Source organism: Lissotriton helveticus, chromosome 8 (genome assembly GCF_964261635.1).
Source record: "Lissotriton helveticus chromosome 8, aLisHel1.1, whole genome shotgun sequence".
Taxonomy (NCBI): Eukaryota; Metazoa; Chordata; class Amphibia; order Caudata; family Salamandridae; genus Lissotriton; species Lissotriton helveticus.
Genome location: NC_136069.1, coordinates 995,643,633 through 995,665,837, shown reverse-complemented (window position 1 = coordinate 995,665,837; position 22,205 = coordinate 995,643,633). Strand labels below are relative to the sequence as shown.

Below are 22,205 nucleotides of genomic sequence, written 5' to 3'. Positions count from 1 at the left end.
CACTAGGGTGCGGTGGCAGACAGTGTCGAACGCTGCGGAGAGGTCCAGGAGGATGAGGGCCGCTGTTTCCCCGTTGTCGAGCAGGGCTCGGATGTCGTCGGTGGCTGCGATGAGGGCGGTCTCGGTGCTGTGGTTGGTTCGGAAACCGGATTGCGAGTGGTTGAGGGATCCATTAGTCTCGAGGAAGGCGGCAAGCTGTCTGTTGACGGTCTTCTTGATGACTTTGGCAGGAAAAGGGAGGAGCAAGATGGGGCGGTAGTTTTTGAGGTCGGTGGGGTCCGCTGATGGTTTCTTTAGTAGGGCGCTGAGTTCGGCATGCTTCCAGCTCTCCGGGAAGGTGGCGGTGTTGAAGGAGCAGTTGATGATGTCCCGGAGATGGGGTGCGATGACGGAGTCGGCCTTGTTGAAGACGTGGTGGGGGCATGGGTCGGTTGGTGATCCGGAGTGGATGGTATTCATCGTGCGGATGGTGTCTTCGGTGCTGACCGGGGTCCAGGCGCGGAGGGTGGTGGGGAGGGCGTCGGTTCGGTGGTAGTGTGCGTGGGCTGTGTGCTGAAGCTGTTGTGTATGTCTGCGATCTTGCTGTGAAAGAACGAGGCGAGTGAGTTGCAGAGGTCTTGCGAGGGAGTGATGTTGTTGTTTCCGGCACTGGGGTTGGAGAGCTCTTTGACGATGCTGAAGAGTTCCTTGCTGTTGTGGGCGTGTTGCCTAGTCGTTCCTTGAATGCTGTCTTCTTGGTGGTGTGGATCAGCTGGTGGTGGTTGCGGGTGGCGTGCTTGAGGGCGGTCATGTTGTCTGTAGTCGGGTCTTTGTGCCAGGCTTTCTCGAGGGTGCGGCAGTTCTTCTTGGAGCCCTTGAGTTCGTCGGTGAACCAGGGGGCTTTCTTGCTGCCGGGTCTGCTGGGAGGGGTCTTCAGTGGAGCGAGGTCATCTGCGCAGATGGTGATCCACTGTGTGAGGTTGTTGGCTGCTTGGCTGGGGTCTGTTGAGCTGGCGGGAGGGTTCTGGCTCAGGGATGTGGTGAGCTGGTCGGTGGTGATCTTGTTCCAGCTCCTGCGGGGAACCTGTTGCGGGTGGTGGTGGGTCGTGGTCCTTCGGAAGTGGATGCAGCTGTGGTCTGTCCAGTGAAGTCCGGTGGCGTGGCTGAAGGAGATGTACTTGCTGGAGGAGAAGACTGGGTCAAGCGTGTGTCTGGCGTAGTGGATGGGGGTGTTCACCAGTTGCTTGAGTCCGAGGTTGGCGAGGTTGTCCAGCAGGGTGAAGGTGTTGCTGTCATTGTTGTTCTCCAAGTGGAAGTTGAGGTCCCCTAGGAGGATGTAGTCGGCGGAGGGGAGGGCGTGCGGGCTGATGAAGTCTGCGATGTCTTTGCTGAATTGTGTGCGTGGTCCCGGGGGTCTGTAGATGAGGGTGCCTCTGAGTGTGGTCTTGGGGTCGGTGTGTATCTGGAAGTGCAGGTGTTCGGCGGCTGTGAGGGTGTCGTCGGAGTTGGTCGTGATGCGGATGGTGTTCTTGTGTACGATGGTGATGCCTCCTCCGGTCTGGTTGGTGTGGTCCCTCCGGGTGATCTTGTATCCGTCCGGGATGGCGATGGCGATGTCGGGCGCTGAGGAGGCGTTCATCCAGGTTTCCGTGAGGAAGGCGACGTCTGGAGATGTGGTGTCGAGGAGGTTCCAGAGCGTGTCTGTGGACGGAGCGGGTGTTGAGAAGGATGCATTTCAGGTGGTTGTTGCTGGTGCTCGGCTTGGCGGGTGTAGTGCAGGTCCGGAGGCAGGTGACCTTGCAGGCTTGGCAGGTGAAGGGTCCGTGGGTGCAGCTCCGGGTGGCTCGGTATTAACCGGGGATCCGGCTGGTGTTGAGTGTGTTGAGGGTGGCGGCGTCGTAAGTCCGGCGGGTGGGCTGGCATCTGCCGGGCCCAGGGGTTCTTGTGCTGGACGCGGTCCAGGCACGTAGACGGGCTTGCCTCTGGCGCTCCTTCGGCGCACAATCGGCGCACCCGCTGCACGTGAACGCTGCGCGTACGCATGCACTCCGCCATAAATGGCGAAGTGGGAGGGAGGAGCAGCTGGGAGGTGGGAGTGGGGCGGCCAATGGGAGGGATACAGAAAATAAAGGGGCGGGCCGCAGGGGAGTAGCGGTGGGGAGCGGGCGGGAACGCGACTGGGCACAACAAGAGGGACAGAAATGCGCAGCAACAGAGGCAACGACGAAAAAACGGGGGCAAAATACACAATAACTCAACAGAGGAAAATACGAAACGCGCAACAGAGGCAAACACGCAACAGAGGCAAATATGAAAACACGAAACAGAGGCAAAAAACAAACGTTCAGGGAACAGGAGCACAGCTGCGGGCAGCGGCGGCACTCGGCGGGATCGGGGGCAGCCTGGGCTCACTCACGGGGAGTGTGCACGGTGCGTGGGGTGACCGGCCCAGAGATGGAAAGGCCAGATGTGAGCCAGCACAGGAGGTCCTTGCAGATCTGCCATCCGGGGTCGTGTCTGGGCCTTGAGAACAGCTGTGCCACTGATGTAGCTCCAAACCAAACACTGATACAGGTGCAACAACCAGGTGGCACAGCCAATGAGGAGCAGCAGCAAACAAGCACTGACACATGTGTGACACCCAGGGCTAGTGCGCTTGCAGGGCCATGTGTGCAAAGCAAGAGCTCACACAGGCACAATGTTCAGCGCTGGAGCACAGGTGGGGCTGTGAAGGTGGAGCCACAGGGAGCTGCGGCTGCCCCGGCAGGATCGAGGCAACTCCAGGCACCGGGTGAATCCTCGTTGTCAATGCACACTTGCCCTACAGGGAGACTCATTCTACAGTTCAGGGAAGCAAGTAATAGACACAGCACACTCTGGTGGTTAGATATCGGCAAAGACCTTGAGTGATCCAACTCCCCTTTATTTATATCCTCCAGTTGCACCCGACCGGAGGTTTGAGGTGCACAACATCTGGTTTGGGGCCTAGTGGCTGGGTGACTCACTACCCGTGACACCTTTGCCAATTTGTTTTTTTCTATCAACAACAAGGTTACATTCTGGGATTATAAACACACAATAAGAGAGGCACATAAATGTGCGTGGTATGTGCACTACAGGGTTTGCTGGTACTGGATGATTCAATAGATTCTCCCATTTATGCTGACTAATGTGTTAGACTGGGGTATATTTTGGCACCGAGGTGGGAATAGCTGGGAGGATTGAGACCCCATCCCCTTTGCCGAATGATTGTTTCTTTTGGTGATCTGTCGATTCACATATAGGATGATGGACTGGACTGGATACTGATGTGCAACATTAAAGATCTGTGTCTTATTTCCTCCCTCTCTGTGGCTCTCATTACCCTTCCCAACTCCTTTTCCCGATAGTTTGTCCCACGTTTGGTGTTCTAATAAAAAAGTTTGACTCCATACACAGATTTATGTGAAGTGGCGGAGTGAAGCCATAAGCATCATAATTAAACAATGTGTTGTATATTGCATAATAGAAATCATGTTGCATCACTACGTGCTAGTATAGTACTCTTGTGGGAGGGAGGAGTTGCCATTATTACTGGGATGTACAACAATGTTATTACTAGGTATACCTATGTTTATTATATAATCATGCCAGCGTGTTATTGCCATGTTATTTGGATTTTATATTTGTCCATTGACATTGAAGGCGAATTTTATGATAGTATATTGTTTTATTGAGAGACAGCCATTAAAACGCAGGCTTTACACCGCTCTACCATTACGACACAGCCATCACAACGCAAGTCGTTACAACGACTTGCGCTGGATGGCGCTATATACTAAAGAATAGTATGGTTTACTATTCCAACACCTTCCCTACTGTTACGTGGGCTGGAATTGGAATAGTAAATCATACTATTCGTAAATCCAGCGCCTCCAGCGTTGTGATGGCTGCATCATAATGGTAGCGCGGTGTAAAGCCCGCGTTGTAATGACATACATCCGTTTTATTGTCATGTTCACAAACAACTAAAATCTTTAATAAACAGATCAAACAAAAAAGAGAGAGGCACATAAATAGAGATATCTGAACCAGTGCTTAATTTGTAAAAGACTAAGTGCTGTTGTCCAAAGTTTTGCCAAGAAGCCTGAATATATACTGCTACAATATCTGGGTGCTGAATACTAAGACTGTATAGTCTTGATTCCACCCCATGACTCACCACCAGACACTCCCTTCATCTCACTCTGGCAGATTCTTTTCTATCCCTAATTTCTTCCCTTGTCTATGTTTTACTGTCTTTCTCTTCTGCCTCTTTCCCCTTTGTGTATGTTTCTCTCTCTCGCTCTGGGTCAAAAACTGATAAGCAGAAATCAGTGCTGTTCCCCAGAAATAAGTGCTGGTGGGACTCACCTGCAGCTATCGGTTCAAATTAAGCACTGGTCTGAACACAATCCTTGGGTTAGTCCACAGGCCAGCAAAAATCACGATGTCAGAGGCAAATCATTCTTAGTGTTGTCGTACTTCCTTTTTATTCATCGTTTGATAATATACAAGCGAATTAAGAAACACAGCCTACGCGTTTTGCCATGCGAGCTTCTTCAGGGCTCAGAGTATCGATGTTAAAAACTTAATCGTAAAGTTCAGGATACGTAAAACTATGAACTAGAGCGCATAAGTGGTGCGCTATAAAGACAAGGGCTCTGTGCAGCCTGCAAAGCTTCATTGTCGCGTTCCTGTCGAGTCAAACCCGGTGAATCAGTATGTTTGAAACATTCTGGGTCTTCTAGTTTCGGTCATGAAGATTGCTGCAGGATAAAAAAAGTAGACAGGTTTGACATTGACATCTATTACACCAGCCTGTATACATTTTTCCCGAACTTTAGGTTCAGGCACAAATGTAGGGGGAACTGCATTGTTGTGTTTCCTGCTATACAAAGATAATTAGGAGGAATCTGCCGAGTCCTTGTAAAGGCTAGCAATCAACCCATGATGTCCTTGGCTTTAAAGGTGAAGTTGGTTGTGGAGATGTTGTGGAGCAATTGCGTAATGAGAAGGATACATACTAAATAACACTACTGACAGAAGGTGGTGATGTATTAGTTCTTGGTGGAATAGCAGAGGTAACGGTATTTATTCGAGAGTGAGTAGTTTTTGAGGTGTGGTTAGGTTCACTTTTAAAGACGTCAGAGGAGATTCCTCACCCAATGGGGCACAAAGTTTGGTGACTGTTGATGTATGAGATTGATATTGTGTCATCACTCGACAAAAGCAAGGAATAGAGGAGTTACAAGAATATCAATTAAAACACTGATATATGATACCTAAAGGTTGCGGAAGACAGGGCATTGTCAACTGGGGCCGAGGCACAGGTGCAAGGCCTTCCAGGATAGGCAAAAGGTATGGACCATTCCATTCAGGAAAATTGATAAGGTGCTTCTGGGACAATTTAGGAAGCAAAGGTAGTGTTAACAAGTGACCTTGCAACGGACTGGTTGTTTGGTTCCCTCAGTTGATTACTTTGTTTACTATTTGCTTGCAGTTTCCCACCTTCTATAGAACTCAATTTTGCTCTTGGCTCCTGTGTTAATGTCATACCATCTAATCTGGCTTCTATGTGTGGCTGCTGCACTCCAGGTGACAGCACCTTCTGGGCTCCTGAGCTTAGGTAGATCTTGGAGTACTTCCGGCGTTGTCGCTGGCATTCTCATTTAGAGACTTGGGAGGGTCCATATTTGTTGACACCTAACAAAGATACCATACTGATTGACTTCACAGGTATCTATATTTACCTTGAGTGTTTGGCTATGTCAGTGTTACCTAAGGAGCTACCTGTTCCCATTTCAGTGGTGTGAACCATCCTGAATAACTAAGAGACGAAGACAAGGCATTTGGGGGCATATTCTCAAGGACTTATAGCACAGTTATCTGCACTTTATCGCAGCTAAAGTCACTATAAATTCATCTCCCCATTCACTAGCTGGTGCTAACATCCAATATCACCAGTTTCCCTGCGATAGCAGCCGCAAAAAACATCGCCACAGATGACAATTATCGGTAATGACATGCAGACTAGGCGTTCCCGTGCAAAAAGCTGTAACAATACCACTTCGAAACATTCACAACGACCAGAAAGATCGGCGATAAAATCCCAAAACAGGCAATAAGGCACGTTAGTAGCAGGGATTTAACACCTGCTCTTACCTGGTGTAAAATCGGACGACAACCTGCACCCGAACAGGGAGCCCAGCCCAGAGCCACACCTGAAGAACAACATATGCAATGGAGCCACTGATCATGCAGCTCGGACACCCAGGAGGGCCACAACACCCACCGCCACTGTCCCCAGGACTCCCCCTCCTCAGGGCCCTACTCTGGGTAACCCCCCTGCGTGGAAAAAGATATGTCACATCAACTTTACGAAATCATGAACAAAACAATTCGCCTGATGTCGCACAATCACAACACCCACCATGCATGTGTGACCAGAAAAAGGAGAATCATTCAATCATCTTTGAATTTCAAAACAAATCATTTTGTTCAAATTAAACACAAAACAACTATTTTGAAGAGTCATGGCGGGTCTCCTCAGGACAATCTGTAAGTCACAACCTGCAAGACAAAATTCTAGACAGAGAGAGAGAGCGAAAGTCAGATAGAGAGAGAGAGAGAGAGAGAGAGAGAGAAAGAGAGGGAGGGAGAGAGAGAGAAAGAGGGAAAGAGAGAGAGAGAGAGAGATAGAGAAAGAGAGGGAGAGAAAGAGGGAAAGAGGGGGAGAGATAGGGAAAGAGAGAGAGAAAGAAAGGGAGAGTGATAGAGAAAGAAAGAAGCAAAGAGAGTGAGAGGGAGAGGGAGGGAGAAAAAGAAATAAAGAATGGGAGAGAGACAGTGAAAAGAAGAGAGGGAGAAGGAGAGAGTCGACACTGTGGACCCAGGCCTCACTGCTCACCTGCTGCCACCGGTGTGTCTCCAACCACGTGCCGGTATGCGCTGCAGTCCACCAGGTCCCTTATCTGAAACAGAGTCCAGATTTATGAATGGCAGAGTACATACAATTGCACAGGCCATCATTGCTTGCCCCTGTGCACACAGGCTGCTGCACCCCAGCCCCTCCCACCGCCCAGCGGTGACTGCCTGCCCCTGCGTAGCCAGGCCTCACTGCTCACCTTTTGCCACCGGCGTGTCTCCAAGAGGGCCCACCACGTGCCAGTGCAAGCTCCAAGCACGGGGCCCGCGACCATGACAGCCTCCACATCATGCAGCCCCGCTCCACGGGCCATCAGGTCACACACTTAATTCTGGGTCTTGATTTCGCTATGGCAGAGATCATATCCGTGCACACGGCATCATCGCAGGCTGCGTACCCGCTCAGCCCTTTATATGCAACTAACTCTGTGACGCGCAAGGCAACACCACGTGGCGGTAGGCCCACGCTGCCCACTGGTTCAGGCCTACACTGTGGTCCAGCAGGGTTCACACAAATCCTTACCAGTCCGGTCCACCAGGACGCGGCATCATCACAGGCTGCACACCCGCTCAGCTCTTTAGGTGCCCCTACCTCAGTGCACCGAAAGTCACCGTCCCGTGGCAGTGTGCCTGTGCTGGCCGCAGTGTATCCTGTGCCACCAAGTCTGCGCACCGCAAGTCATGGACCCTTTATGATTGAGTCTCGTGGTGCCGGCGCCAATATGTTGTGGGAATCAACAGAAATTGGCAATAGCATGAGCTGAAGCCATTTTTTGTGGCACCCATTTTGTTAGCCATGTGATTCTTCCAACTTCGCTGTTGTTTGCCTTTCTATTCTGCTTGATTCATCAACTGTAGTTAACTCCTTCAGTACTGAGCCAGATCAATGTGTGAGCTCAGAAAGGCCCGTAGCTGCCAGAATGCACCTGTTTTAGAATGTAACTGTCAGGCTATTTCAACTGATGTAAGCAGTTCTGTCTCCCCTCCCACTTTGCTGAGTAAGTGATATTTGTCTGACCATGTTAGTCGATAGCTATTCCTGTGTATTCCTGTACCTTCTATTTGAGTCTCCATGCTTACTTTTCAAGAAACCCAGTATTTAAGACCCATGGTTTCTGTATTCCATGTACTACCTCCTACGAATGTCTGACAAAATATCGAGATTCACAATATCGACGTACAAAAATATCGGAGCAAAAATATCGAAATCAAAAATATCGGGTTCCTATACTTAACTAGATATATACACGAATATCGATTTTTTAATATCGATATACAAAAACATCGTTTACTTTTATATCGACTACATTAACATCGGAAAAAAAAATATCGCTATCTACAAAAAATAATGACATTAACTATAATATCGACATCAAAAATATCGTGCACTTCAATATCGGATTATCAGCTATATCGACTTTTTATATGCATCTGTTTGCATAATTAATTAACGTTTTATATGTTTTCACATCTAAATAAACACACAATACTTAAATTAATACTATAGACACACTATTAATTTGTCAAAAATATCCTATTGGTATAATTATATCACCTACACATATAAAAATATTCTATACTACTTTGTATAATTTTATAATTTGTTTTTGTTTTTCACTTCTATTACAAAGTAATCACAACTGAAATTCAAATATACTAACTAACCAATCACAAACCTAATTTTTTTAATGAACCAATAGCAAAGTAATTACTACTGACACTCCCCTATATAAACAATTAAAATCTAAGCACAAACTACTTGCCAAAAGTCACTGAAGGAGATTCATCTCTATCCGAATTGCTGCACAACAACTAGAAGAACCAGACTATCAACCTACTATCACATCTTCTAAGTAAGTAAATAAAATAGAAAGTGCATTATTTGCTAATACTACTTACTTACCTGCTAAATACCCAGTGCCCCTTTGCTATTCATACTACTTAACATGCTAAATAATTATATGAAACTATTTTTTTTAGATACAACGAGTACTGAATATTCTACTCAAAATAACTGTCAACAAACCCTAGGAATACAGATTCTAATAACTATGTAAGTAATTTCACATTGATTCATTATGTGCACATAAATCTAAACACACAGAAATAATGACTTTTGCCCCACATATTTCTTTTTTTCTGTAGATTCTACTACTGAAAACTGCACTACTAATGAACTAAGGACCTCAGTACTATTTCTCCAATACATTTTACTACGTAAGTATTATGCAACTGAAATAAATGTGGAAAAACAATACAAACATTTAGAACTGTTCTAATTATGTTCTATTATATATTGTTTATTTACAGAGCAAACACAACGAATAGATATACAGACATAATACAGAACTCCACATTCTGAATAATACAGATAATAATCACAAAGTAAGTATATTAAAGAACATAATTACCAGATAATCTATTAAAAAACATACCAACATGTGATTATTCTAATACATATGTTCCTTTTTTATTTAAGATAACACTACAAACTACTCTCCAGAAGCTGAAGAAACAACTATACTGGCAAAGACCAACCTAAAAAAATATGTAAGTATCTTCACAATGTGAATCATGAAGATACACTTTTGTAGTAGAAATGAGCTCTAACATTGCAAATGTACCGAAACATTAATTAATAATATACAACTTTCATGTTTTTCATAACAGCTACAACAACATCACAAACAATTATCCCCAACTAAAGAAGCAAGCAGCTCCTAATTTTGCTGTAAATTCAAAAACACGTAAGTATAAACATTCCTACTTATCACTAACATAGATTATTTATCACATTTAATTTGACATTAACTATTATATATACATTTTATAGATATACAAAGTACAAAATGACCGAAGGAGCCGAATTTGTGACCAGCCAGAAAGGAAAACTATTACTATGCTACATGGGTTACACTTATACACAAGAAAAGCAATATGGCATGCAAGTTAATTGGAAATGTTGTAAATATTATTCTAACAAGTGCTATGGCAGAGCAACAACTAAAGAAGCTACAGTACTGTATACTAGGGAACACAATCATCCACCTAATGTTACTGAAATAGAAGTTAGAACAGCTTTGGAAAATATAAAAGAAGCTAGTACAGGTTCCCAAAAGCAAACAAATGTCATTTTAAAAGAAGCCATTCCTAAAATCCCAAAAACTGCCACAACTCAAATGCCAAATATCCTCTCCTTAAAAAGAACTATAGCACGAACTAAAAAAGCTACTACTTCTACAACACCATCTCCCAGAACATATCAGGATATAAATTTAACTGCTAACCAAATAATAACTTTAAATAAACAACCATTTATAGTTTACGACAACGAAAACAATGACAAAAGGCTTATAATTTTTGGTACCAGTATGAATTTAGTTAGACTGCAGCAAAGCCAATATTGGATGATGGATGGAACATTTAACATCTGTCCCAAACCATTTTTCCAATTATACACAATACATTGCCTCTACCACAACTGCAACATACCGTTGCTATATGCACTATTACCAAACAAAAATAATTCCACATATATGGAATTAATAAATATAATTAAACAAAAAACTAATGATTTTTCTCCTGAAAGTATCATTCTTGATTTTGAGCAAGCAATGCTCTCAACTATCATAAAAATCCACCCCCATACCTGCATTCAAGGCTGCTATTATCATTTAAACCAGTGTTTATGGAGACACCTTCAAAAAACTACCCTAAGTGTCGAATATGCTACAAACTCATCTTTTGCTTTCCAAATTAAAAAACTCATTGCACTTGCTTATGTACCTGAAACAGACGTAGCTGAACACTACAACATTCTTATAGACAGCCCCTTCTACAAACAAAATGAAGCTAAATTAAGTCCATTTCTCGACTACTTTGAAGACACCTGGGTAGGCAGACTCCACAGATCTGGCCACAGACGAAATCCCAAATTCCTCATACCCTGGTGGAACGTTTACAGAAGTACCCTTAACGGAGATTCAAAAACTAACAATGCAGTGGAAGGTTGGCACAATGCATTTGTACAATCAACTGGCAGAACCAAACCTACTCTAGAACATTTCATTAAATGCCTACAGAAAGAACAGAGCTACCAGGAATTTAGAATGGACCAATCTGTAACTGAACTTGTCCCTAAAACATCAAAGCAAAATAAACAAATGCACAAGTACCTGGAAGAACAAGTTAAACTTTACCCTAGTACAAAAGGCATAGAATACCTAAATATCATTGCCAAAACACTACTCTAATTAATTCCCAAAATGTTATAAAACACTAAAAGTATCACCTAAGTATGGAAAAATATGTAACGTGAGCTTCTAAAGTATTTAATGTATGCAATATATAGAGATATTATTATAATATATGCACACATTAAAACTAAATAACAAGTAAAAAACTATTCCATAATAAAAATAACATTACCCACCCACACAAAATAAGAAAGCAAGGACTTACCAATCATGTTGTCAATCCAATAACCTCCTTGTCCACCAAAGTAATCCAGGTAGTGCCAAATTAACCCAAAAAAAATGTAAAAATACAACTGTTCCAAAATTAAGACATCCACGTTATCCAGAGCCATCGAATAAGCATAAAAAACCCGAAAAATTTGAAAAATAGAAAGAATCGCTCCAGCAAAACCGAAAAATGTAAAGAAGTGTTTGTAAAGCAGTGTTGAATTAAACAAACAAACACTTCCTTTAAAAAAAAACGGAACTTCCGATGTAGCGTACACCTATGACAAAAACATAGAAAACAGACATTCCCACCCACATTAATTAGCTAGTAATTAGGTACAAACATATTAAAATAGATGATTTCACTTGTAGATATACCGTAAAAGACTCAAATTCACTCTATATATAATGAGTTAACTAACTAACACTACGTGTATATACCATAAGTAATTATCTGTTTTCGAAATCTAAAACATACCTCCCTCACATTCAACAACACAAAATATAAGGTCACTAATCTCAAAACATCATTAAAATACACATAAAACATATAAAATAAACCTTACCTGAAGCGACGTGAAGTGTCTCCCAACCGCGATCAGCCCTTCTTCCAAATAACCCAAAACGACCTAACCCGGTTACAAAATAAAGCACCCAAATGCAATAAAATAGTCCCAAGTATAAAATATAATATATATACTTCACTAAATATGCAAAAATGAACATTAAGTTTCTATTATTGTAAAGAAATATTTACTTTAATCCTACAATGATTTGATTAACAAATATGTAAATGAATGTAATAAATACATATTATGAAAAGAATAATATTTATATTAACAATGTCTAGAAATATAACTACATTGTCAAAAATTATAATAATAGAAAAATGTGTTACAAATATGTGACTTACATAATAAATATTTCATGTATTGAAATAAAGTGTAAAAAATACTTTTGTTATTTCTACATTTCTTTATGAAATTACAATATGTAAAAGAGATAATAAATAATATTCATTTTTGTACAAAAAGTATGAAAATAATAATGCTTCTGTATAGTTGCTTATCATTGTGTTTATAAAATATGTTTATAAAACCAAATGTAATAAAAAGAATTTTGTAATGAAATAACATTTTATTTGTGAAACATAAATAAAAATAATGTTTCTACAATCATGTTGAACTATTTGTATCATTATCTTACTATAATGTAACAATCTTATCAGAAATTTTGCACTGTATATTAAATGTGAGTATATGTTGGTCTCTAATAATTTAATTATTACTATACCAAATCCAGCGTACATTAAATTAAAACTGACCCTGAACCCAAAAAATACCCCTTTACCCAAAAACTGAAAACTGACCCTGAACCCTAAAAATACCCCTTTACCCAAAAACCCAAAACTGACCCTGAACCCTAAAAATACCCCTTTACCCAAAAACTGAAAACTGACCCTGAACCCAAAAAATACCCCTTTACCCAAAAACTGAAAACTGACCCTGAACCCAAAAAATACCCCTTTACCCAAAAACTGAAAACTGTCCCTGAACCCAAGAAATACCCCTTTACCCAAAAACTGAAAACTTACCCTGAACCCAAGAAATACCCCTTTACCCAAAAACTGAAAACTGACCCTGAACCCAAAAACTACACCTTTACCCAAAAACTGTAAACTAACCCTGAACCCAAGAAATACCCCTTTACCCAAAAACTGAAAACTGACCATGAACCCTAAAAATACCCCTTTAACCAAGAACTGAAAACTGACCCTGAACTCTAACAATACTCCTTTACCCAAAAATAATTATTATTATGTAATTACAAATTAATTATTAATTAACAATAACAATAAAGTTAATATATTAGCACATTAGCTGTAAAGAAATACATTTAATTATTAATATTATTTTTTCCAAAATAATTTACAATAAGTAAAAAATATATATTAAACTAAATGAAGCTAATTAATATAATGAACTAATTTATATTAATTAATTACCAATTAATTATTATTTAAAAATATGTAAAAAAATATATTAATTAATTAACTAATTAATAATAATTAATTAACAATTATTTATTATTTAAAAATATATACAAAATTATATTAATTAATTAACTAGTTAATATTAATTAATTACCAATTAATTATTATTATTTAATTACCAATTATTTATTATTTAAAATTATGTCCAAAATTATATTAATTAATTAACTAATTAATAATAATTAATTACCAATTATTAATTTTGTACAATTATGTACGATATTATATTAATTAATTAACTAATTAATATTCATTAATTACCAATTAATTATTATATAAAATAATGTACAAAATTATATTAATTAATTAACTAATTAATATTAATTATTTACCAATTAATTATTAATACATTTTTTTTACAAATATATATTAATTTAATAATTATTTTTAAATTACTTCCCACCCTTATCCCCTATTAACCCAATAACCCGCTCCTAAAACTATATATGTTTTTTAAAAATATTTTTATATTAAATATATTGTAATTTTTTAATATAGACCTTTTTATCAAATTTTTATTTACAATTATTATATTTTTTCCTACACTATTTATTTTTTCCATTACTACACGATATTTTGTATTGTCGATATTTTGTCATACGATATTATTTTTTTCGATATTTCTACTTACTTACCTATTACGATATTTTTGTATCGGATATATTTGCTTCCCAATATTTTTTACCTTCGATATTTTAACTTCGATATTTTGTCTTTCCGATATTTTATTTTCGATATTTTGTCTGTGTACCACCTCCTACAGTGCCCAAGGGTGTTGTATTGATGTAGTCCCACTCATGAGTGATTAATCAACTTGTTATTTGATATTCCAGCTTCCGTGCCAATCTCTATCTTGTTGGTTTAAGGACCAGTGGACAGATAAGGGTGAACCCCTGCACCGGGGGCCCCAAAAAAAGCTAATTTTCACAAATTGCCGCCCGACTCGTGGGGCTCATCGGAAACGCGGCCATTCAAAGAGTGGTCTTGATGGAGGACAGGGATCTATTGAGGAGGTACCCTGCACAAGGAGACTCTTTGTCTTTGCAGACCGACGTGTTTATCCAGTTTTCCCGATCTGACCCTCCAGGTGGTGGCCGGTCCCGACTGAGACCTCCTTTGGTGTAAGTTTTTCCAGTAACCATTACTACTTCGACGGACGGACGGATGAACGAACGAGCAGGTCAGACTGCAGATTGCTGACCGCTGACCGCCAGAACCTGCCACGGCAGAGCGCTCGCTCCCTGAGCCCCGAATCTGCCTGCTCGTGGACGCGAGTTAGCCGTGACTCGTGAGCCTCAAGCCGCGGCCGCAAGCTGCCGCCAGCCAGACTCTTCAGACGCTGTGCTGAGCTCCGGAGACGTGAAGGAGAACAGCACCAGAGAGGCTCGAGCCGCAAGCCACCTCGCAGTGCGAGTGCACCACAGAGCAGCATAGTGCGGCGGGAGCCAAGCGCCCCACAGTGTACCGCGAATTGCTCAAATACCGAGCCTACTGCCGCATATAGAGAAGGGCAGTTCATTGCTATCGCCACTGTCAGCAACAGAATGGCAGCAGCGAAAGGAGGAGCACATTGTGGCTGCAACGGGCAAGCGGAGTAGGCAAAACCGAGTCTTACCTTCCATCTCCAGCGCCGCGCTCACCAGACAAGTTATTCCATCACAAGATTCAAGCTGACAGCAGAGGGCAACGGAGAGCTGCAGCTACCATGAGACTGTGAGCCTGTGAATCATTACGAGGTGGTGGAGGAAGCGGCTTTGGACGGTACGGTACGGCAGACTCACAGAGTCTCGAGAGCTGTAGAGTAACTAGCAGTGAGGTGACCAAGACTAGTGCGGTCTGTAGAAGGATTGGGAGCCGCAGAACCTGGAGCCGGAACCGGACCCCAGGCGAGAAACGAGAAAGAGCCTTTGCACGACTTTGCAGGAGCCCTGGAGCCCTGGAGCCGTGTGGCTTGCGCACCGAGCTCTGAGAACCACAGGAGGAAAGCGTTCATCCCGGAGGCCCTGGACATTCGACACCATGACGCCGTGACAGGCTGTGTGGGACTGGCGTGAGACCCTGCAAAAGAACCGTGAGTGCTGCGGGGGAGCAGGGAAGAACAGGGAAGAGATTGGGAGCCTCGTTTGTCAAGTGTGCAGTCTAGTGCTGCAGGAGTTTTAATTTCAAGTCTGCTATATTTCTGTATATATTTTGAATGGGAATCACGAGGCCCTCTTGAATTCTCGACCACAAAAGGTTAAAAATTATGAAGAGCATCTAAAAAACAATTTAACTCAACTTTAAATAAATAATTAATAAACAATAATACCCCATAAGAAGCGCCACTGCAACCCTCTTACTGACGCTGAGAAGACGCGCTGAAAGACACCGCATCACCATCAATGCGTCCTGTCTACAGAACAGAGGAAGGGTGTAGACCTTGGTATTCCTCCTAGGTCCTCTTAAGCCGTGACACTGGGAGTGCGGCCGTCGGGAGACACCGGTCTACTGCCACAGACTGCCGTGTCGGGGGCCAGTTACAGAAAAAGCCCTTTTAGTTTTCCTCCGCGTGGCTGCTGGTAGAGGGACTGCGGGGAGAGTTAATGAACAGCCAGAGAACGGTCAGTGAAGAATAAACCCACTTATCAATAACTCAACTGACTATACGATTACAGAGAGTCGGAGCAAGTAGCGTTGAGGATAGTATGAGGTCTGGCCGTATCCGGGGAAACGTAATTTTTAAAAAAGAAACAAAGAAACGAAAAAGAACATCTAAGATGCTGGAGGATGGATTGGATGGGAGGGCCATAACATCACCAGAAACTAGTTTGGCAACCAAGAAAAATGACACACTTATAGAAATACCAATAGATGGAAATCATTCTGGGTTAAATCTGGAATCCAGCAAGAAATTAACAAAAAGACAAACTTCCCACCAACCAAAAATCTTTACAAAATTTTACTTTCTAAAAAATCCGGGGGACACTTTACTTTCGAACACAGGGGAGGTGTCAGGCCTCCAATCACCCCTTCAGCCCTTACAACTTAATCAATCCTCACAAACTACTGATGATTCAAAATCAGTTATCGGAAATTGTCCTGACAGTAATAGATCTACTAACACAGCAGCTACAAGCCCTGTACAAAAAACATCAACTCCTCAACATAGCAATACGCGGATAAGCCGCGAATCTACAGGTGGAAAACAAGCTGGTAATGCAGAGACAGTCAAAGTCCTTATCCACAGGCAAAACGGGGAAAACAAGTGGCATACTGATGCCCAAGGGAATAAACAAGACAAACAAGAAATTAGCTGTGGACCAAAATATAGCAAATATCAATTTACTAACTGTACTATAGTCAAAACACCAACGACCAATAGCCAACCAAGCACGGAGGGAAAACCACTGCTCATGAACACTGACCCCAGTCAATTAACGAAGGGTGAGGTGCAGATACAAGTGGACTCAAAACTGGTTCTGCCGATCCCAACGTTAAATAAAGAAACATCAAATTATCAACTAGAGCCAAAAAGGGGGAGAGAAGAAATTAAAGAGCTGACCGGAGCAAAAAACTCAGTCGAAGATACGGAAGACATAGAGATCTCCTCATTCCTGGGAACAGAAGAATGGAAAGGCCTAATGTCCACTTACAATCATGAAACAAGCGGGAGTGGGCCCAACATCATAATCCAAAAAAACACAACTGAAGACACACAGGATTTTCCGGTGGGAGGTAGCATGAATGAAGATCGAAAAGAGAAAATAAATCCAGTTGGGGTGGAGGAAACACCAAAAAACGCTAGCCAGGGAACAGCATGGCCTAGCCTGTTAAAAACAATGCAATTATTGGTAGAAGCTCTCCACTACCAGTCAGATAAAATGGATGTTCAGCTGAGCCTTTTAGATACCCTGGCTGTCTTTGTGGTCGCTATCGACGGGAAGCTGGGCACCTTAAATACATTTCTACAAAATAAGCAGGATCAAGGTCCCAACAAGAGCACGGGATGTGGATGCGGCCCTATTGTGGACAAACTGGCTACACTACCGCTAATGCTGAGTGACCTATGTACACAAATAAAAAATCCCCTGCGACAAATAGGCAGCCACCTGTGCGATGATCATTTAGACACTGATGTGGATAAGCAATCCTCTGATAGCTGTAGTACAAATTCAACTGACAAAACAAGGAACCAAGGAATGTTAATTATCGGGGGAAAAAAAGACCCGGGGGCTAAAGAGATACAGACCATCAAGAAACAAAAAACAGAAGTGAAGGATACAATAACAGCAGACGATCAATCGCCCGTAGCTTCAATGGAAGATACGGCCGACAAACAATTGAAACAATTGAACGCAAAACAAAGGCGTGCTAAAAAACGCAAGGGTAGAAATCAAAAAATAAACCTTGCTCAAGAAGGATTCAATCGCCTCTTCGGGACCACGTCACAATTGATTGGAAATGAACCCGAATCCTTGGACAACACTAACACAAAAGAAGATGGAGAGCCCAAAAAGGAACCGACTATAACCGAAACAGTGGATGTCCTGCATCAAAGAGAATCTAATAGTCCGTCTCAGCAAACAACTAAAGAAACATACATCAAAGATTTAACTCAAAATCAGCTAGTAAAACAGAGTAATAACAATGGCCTGAACAACGCTACTACAATGGAAATTCCTGAAACAAATGCAATAAAGCACAGGAGTGAAAGTATCCAATATGTACAACCAAAAACAATAAAAGAGGAATCAAAGGCACTAAACGACAAAAGACCGGTATCTAGCCGACAACTATCTAAATCTGCTGATCTAAGAGGTAATCAGAGAGTTGATACCACGATACAGGTAAGGGATTTAGGAAATGGAATTGCGGTCCTCGAACAGGGTATTGCAAACCCAAAGTTAAATATAGGAGGGCAACAAACCTCCAATATGGATAGGAGCGAAGAAGCTACACGGTCCTTACATCAGGCTTCATTGAGATCGCCACAAGGACATGAATTTGTACAAAGACAAAATAAAGACAATAAAAATTACTGCAGTCGGGAAAATATAAACAGTGCAACAAATATTGTATGGTTTAAACCGGAATACACTTCAAAAGGAAAACACGATGTTTTGAATAGAGGCAACATCCTAAGGCTATTGGCTCACATCCCCTCGCTGGCCGGCGTGACAACTCAGGACTTGGCTTCCATTGAATTTATATCAGAAGACGGAATGAACGTGGAAAAAACAAAAGCAACATGGATAACATCTTTAGTTGCACAAAACATACTGGCAGAAACCACTACCTTTAAAAATTGGGGAATAATAATTACACCCTATATAAAACCGAAATATCCTGATTTATTGATACCAACAGTAACAGACGGAAAACAAAACTCCTTCAATAGGTCTGGTCTAACAGTACTCAGAGGGGCAATAGGGGTAGATGGGACAAGTAGCATGGAAGATCCAAACGTTAGGGGCTGCACCTTAGATTACGTAACACAAGATTTAAGATGGATTGCGAGAACAATTAATAATCAGTCAAATTGACCAACAAAAAACCCCCCTAATATAAGCACTCAAAACCACTTCAGAATATGTTCATGGAATATCAACGGTTTGGCCTCCAAAATATCTGATATAGAATTTATCGACTATCTAAGATCTTTTGATATTGTGTCCCAGCAAGAAACATGGCAACTAGAACCCCCTCACCTGCATGGTGTTTTACGTTTCTTTACTAGTGCGGTAAGAACAGCAAAATATGGCCACCTCCAAGGGGGCTTAGTAACATATGTTTCAGCTGCAAGTGCCTATGAGACCAGGGAATCAGGACCAACTTCGCCGGATTTAATGATAATAAATTTATCCACCTTGAAACCGGGCAAAAAGGGCATAAATCTTATATTGATCAATGTTTATATACACCCAAAAAGGAAACTAAAGGTAACTAAAGAACTATATAAATGCCTGGAGGAAATCACTAACGATACACCGACAACGGACCTTATGATCACCGGGGATTTCAATCTCAATCTGATGGGAAACACGATAATTGATGAGAATCATTATCAAAATACAGCCTGGAAAATACCGCAACAAGAGCCTCCATTGTCATCTAAATACTCCAAATTAGGAGAGGAGGTGCTAGAGAATCTTGAGTGCTGTAACATGAGAGCATTAAATGGGAGATTTACTGAAGACATCCCACCTGCATGTACATTTTATACAACAAGACTCAGCAAAATATTGGACTACACTTTCATGTCACTATCCTTATTCCCCCACATTGTTTCATTCCATATAGGGGAAAAAGCAGACAGCGACCATTGCCCTCAGGAAATTATACTTAACATCGGTAAACCCAAATTTGAGCAATCGTTGGCATCGATAGATCTTACTTATAAGGATTAAGTATTCTGTAGTAAAAGATGGAGACCTCCAAAAAATGGCAAAGCTACATTTTGATGGGAGAATTGGAGAGAGCGAGGTTGATAAATGGGAGAACTTCACAACAACCATGGCAAATTACACTACAACCCCAAAGCTCCAATATGCACAGAAGAACAGTAACATGACTTCTTTTTCAAAAAGTCATAAAGAAAAGATAAAATGCATAAAAAAATGTATCTCTCAAACAATGCGCCAACTTAGGTATTCCCCAAAAGATACGGTGAAGCACAACCAGTTGCGAGAACTAAAGGTATCCTTGAAAAAAACAAAATGGGAAGCAAAAAGGGCAATGGAGGACAGTTTGTGGGCCAAGTTAAATGAAGACATCAAGCAGAACGATGCAGCGAGATTCTGGAAAACCATCAACTCATTTTTAAACCCAATGCACGATGGAGTCTCCTCTCACATCTCCGAAGAAACATGGGTAAACCATCTTAAAGAACATTTCACACAACATACAACCTATGGTTCAGTGACAGAAAATGATGAAAAGAATTTAAAACCATTGGGCGTCACTCTAAATAAACAAATAGCTCTATCTACAACCACAGGAGTGATAAATCTACAAAAGACTATGAGGCGTTATATCAAAAAAGGTAGAAGAGAGGGGGCTCCAGGTCCAAATGGAATCCCTCCTATCCTCTATAAACTGAAGGAAAAGGACTGGGCTGAAGCTCTTGAGCCTTTGTTTTTGGAAATTATACACTTCAACAAACTACCTGTCTCCTGGAAGGGCTCAATTATCTCCCCAATTTTCAAGTCAGGAGATAAATCTCTACCCTGCAATTACAGATTGATTGCCCTTATGGATAATGAGGCAAAGTATTTTGCTGGGATTCTTTTGGAGGAACTACAGGCCTGGGCTTCAGAAAACTCCCTAATCCCTGTCAATCAGACCGGCTTTTCCAAATCGGTAGGGACCACTACGAACATTCTGACTATGAGTCTGCTAATCGATAAAGCAAAATCGACTAAAATGCCAATCCACTTGTGCTTCATAGATTACAAGGCGGCTTTCGGTCATGTCAACCGGAACCTTTTATGGTCCAAATTGGAAAGGTGGGGAATACCAAAGCCGTTATTAGACCTGCTGATCAATCTGCACAGCAAAACATGGGTACAGGTGAAGTTGGGTGATGGCTCCTATCTATCAAGACGCATCCCAGCAAACAAAGGTCTCAAACAAGGATGCGTCTTGGCCCCAACTCTCTTTAACCTGTTTTTAGGAGACCTCATCCCGGTTCTTAATAACTGCAATTCTCATGCACCTAAATTAGGAAGTCAAATACTTCCAACACTATTATACGCAGATGACCTGATCCTAATTAGTCATACTAAAATAGGGATGCAAAATCTTATGGATGCAACAAAAAAGTACTCTGATGAGAATCAACTGACGATAAATTTGGAGAAGTCCAAAACAATGTCAATTAACAAGAAAGGAAAAGCCCCTCATAGCTGGTTTTGGAATAACATCCGCATACAAGACACGTCAGTCTATAAGTACTTAGGGGTCCAAATTGACAGCAGCGGACAGTTCATCACCCAAAAAGAAAGCATCAGAGGAAAAGGTATTACAATAGCAATTTCCTTAAAAAAACTAAATGGAAGACTTACCAGTCCATCTCTCCTTCCGATGACGCAAGTTATACGGGCTAAACTCTTGCCTACAATTACCTATGGCAGCGAAGCACAAAGAGGAAGAGACGCAGTGACTCTGGACAAAACTGTAGCAGCAGCATATAGGATTATCTTCGGTCTGCCAAAACATACCTCCCCGGCACAACTTAGGTTAGAGTTTGGTGGCCAAAAACAGTCTCTGGCAAGACAAGGGGCCTACATAACTACTTGGGACAAAATTAGGAAGGCCAAAAAGGGAACTTTAAACAGCTTTTTATGGGCAGAAATACAGAGAAATCCGGCCTCGCCAGCTGCCAAATACTTGGAAAAAAGTTTGACGACCTTAGGTATACAGGAGCTGTGGAATACCCCTACTAATCACTCCACGGTCAAAAGATTAGTAAAGAAAACAACAAAATATCTCTCGTGGATAGAGGATAAGGCGACTGTTGCCAAGAGGTCACACGGATGGATTATCCTAAACTCTTATTCTGAACAAGGTCAACAGAGCTACCTCGACCAGGGGTATTCGAGAATCACAAAATTGAAATTCCTAAAGCTCAGATTGGGCCTGTTACCCTGTATATGCCATCTTCGCCACTGGCTGAGGGATAAAGGGGGCTCCCTCTGTCGTTTATGTGGTAAGGAAATTGAGGACATGACGCATCTGTTGTGTTCCTGTGACAAACTGCTGGAGGAAAGAAAACGTCTGCTGAAATT

At 41.9% G+C, this 22,205-nt stretch overlaps 1 protein-coding gene and 1 long non-coding RNA gene across 3 annotated transcripts in view; one reads left to right on the top strand and one right to left on the bottom strand.

Moving 5' to 3' along the window:
* Nucleotides 1–22,205, bottom strand: part of LOC144773050 (transmembrane protein 45A-like) — a 489,234-nt gene that overhangs the window by 368,086 nt on the left and 98,943 nt on the right. The gene's annotated exons all lie outside the window — the stretch shown is intronic.
* LOC144771848 (uncharacterized) lies at nt 9,417–10,237 on the top strand. The gene is made up of 3 exons (XR_013599513.1): nt 9,417–9,474; nt 9,595–9,671; nt 9,758–10,237. It is a non-coding gene; the product is annotated as an uncharacterized LOC144771848 (long non-coding RNA).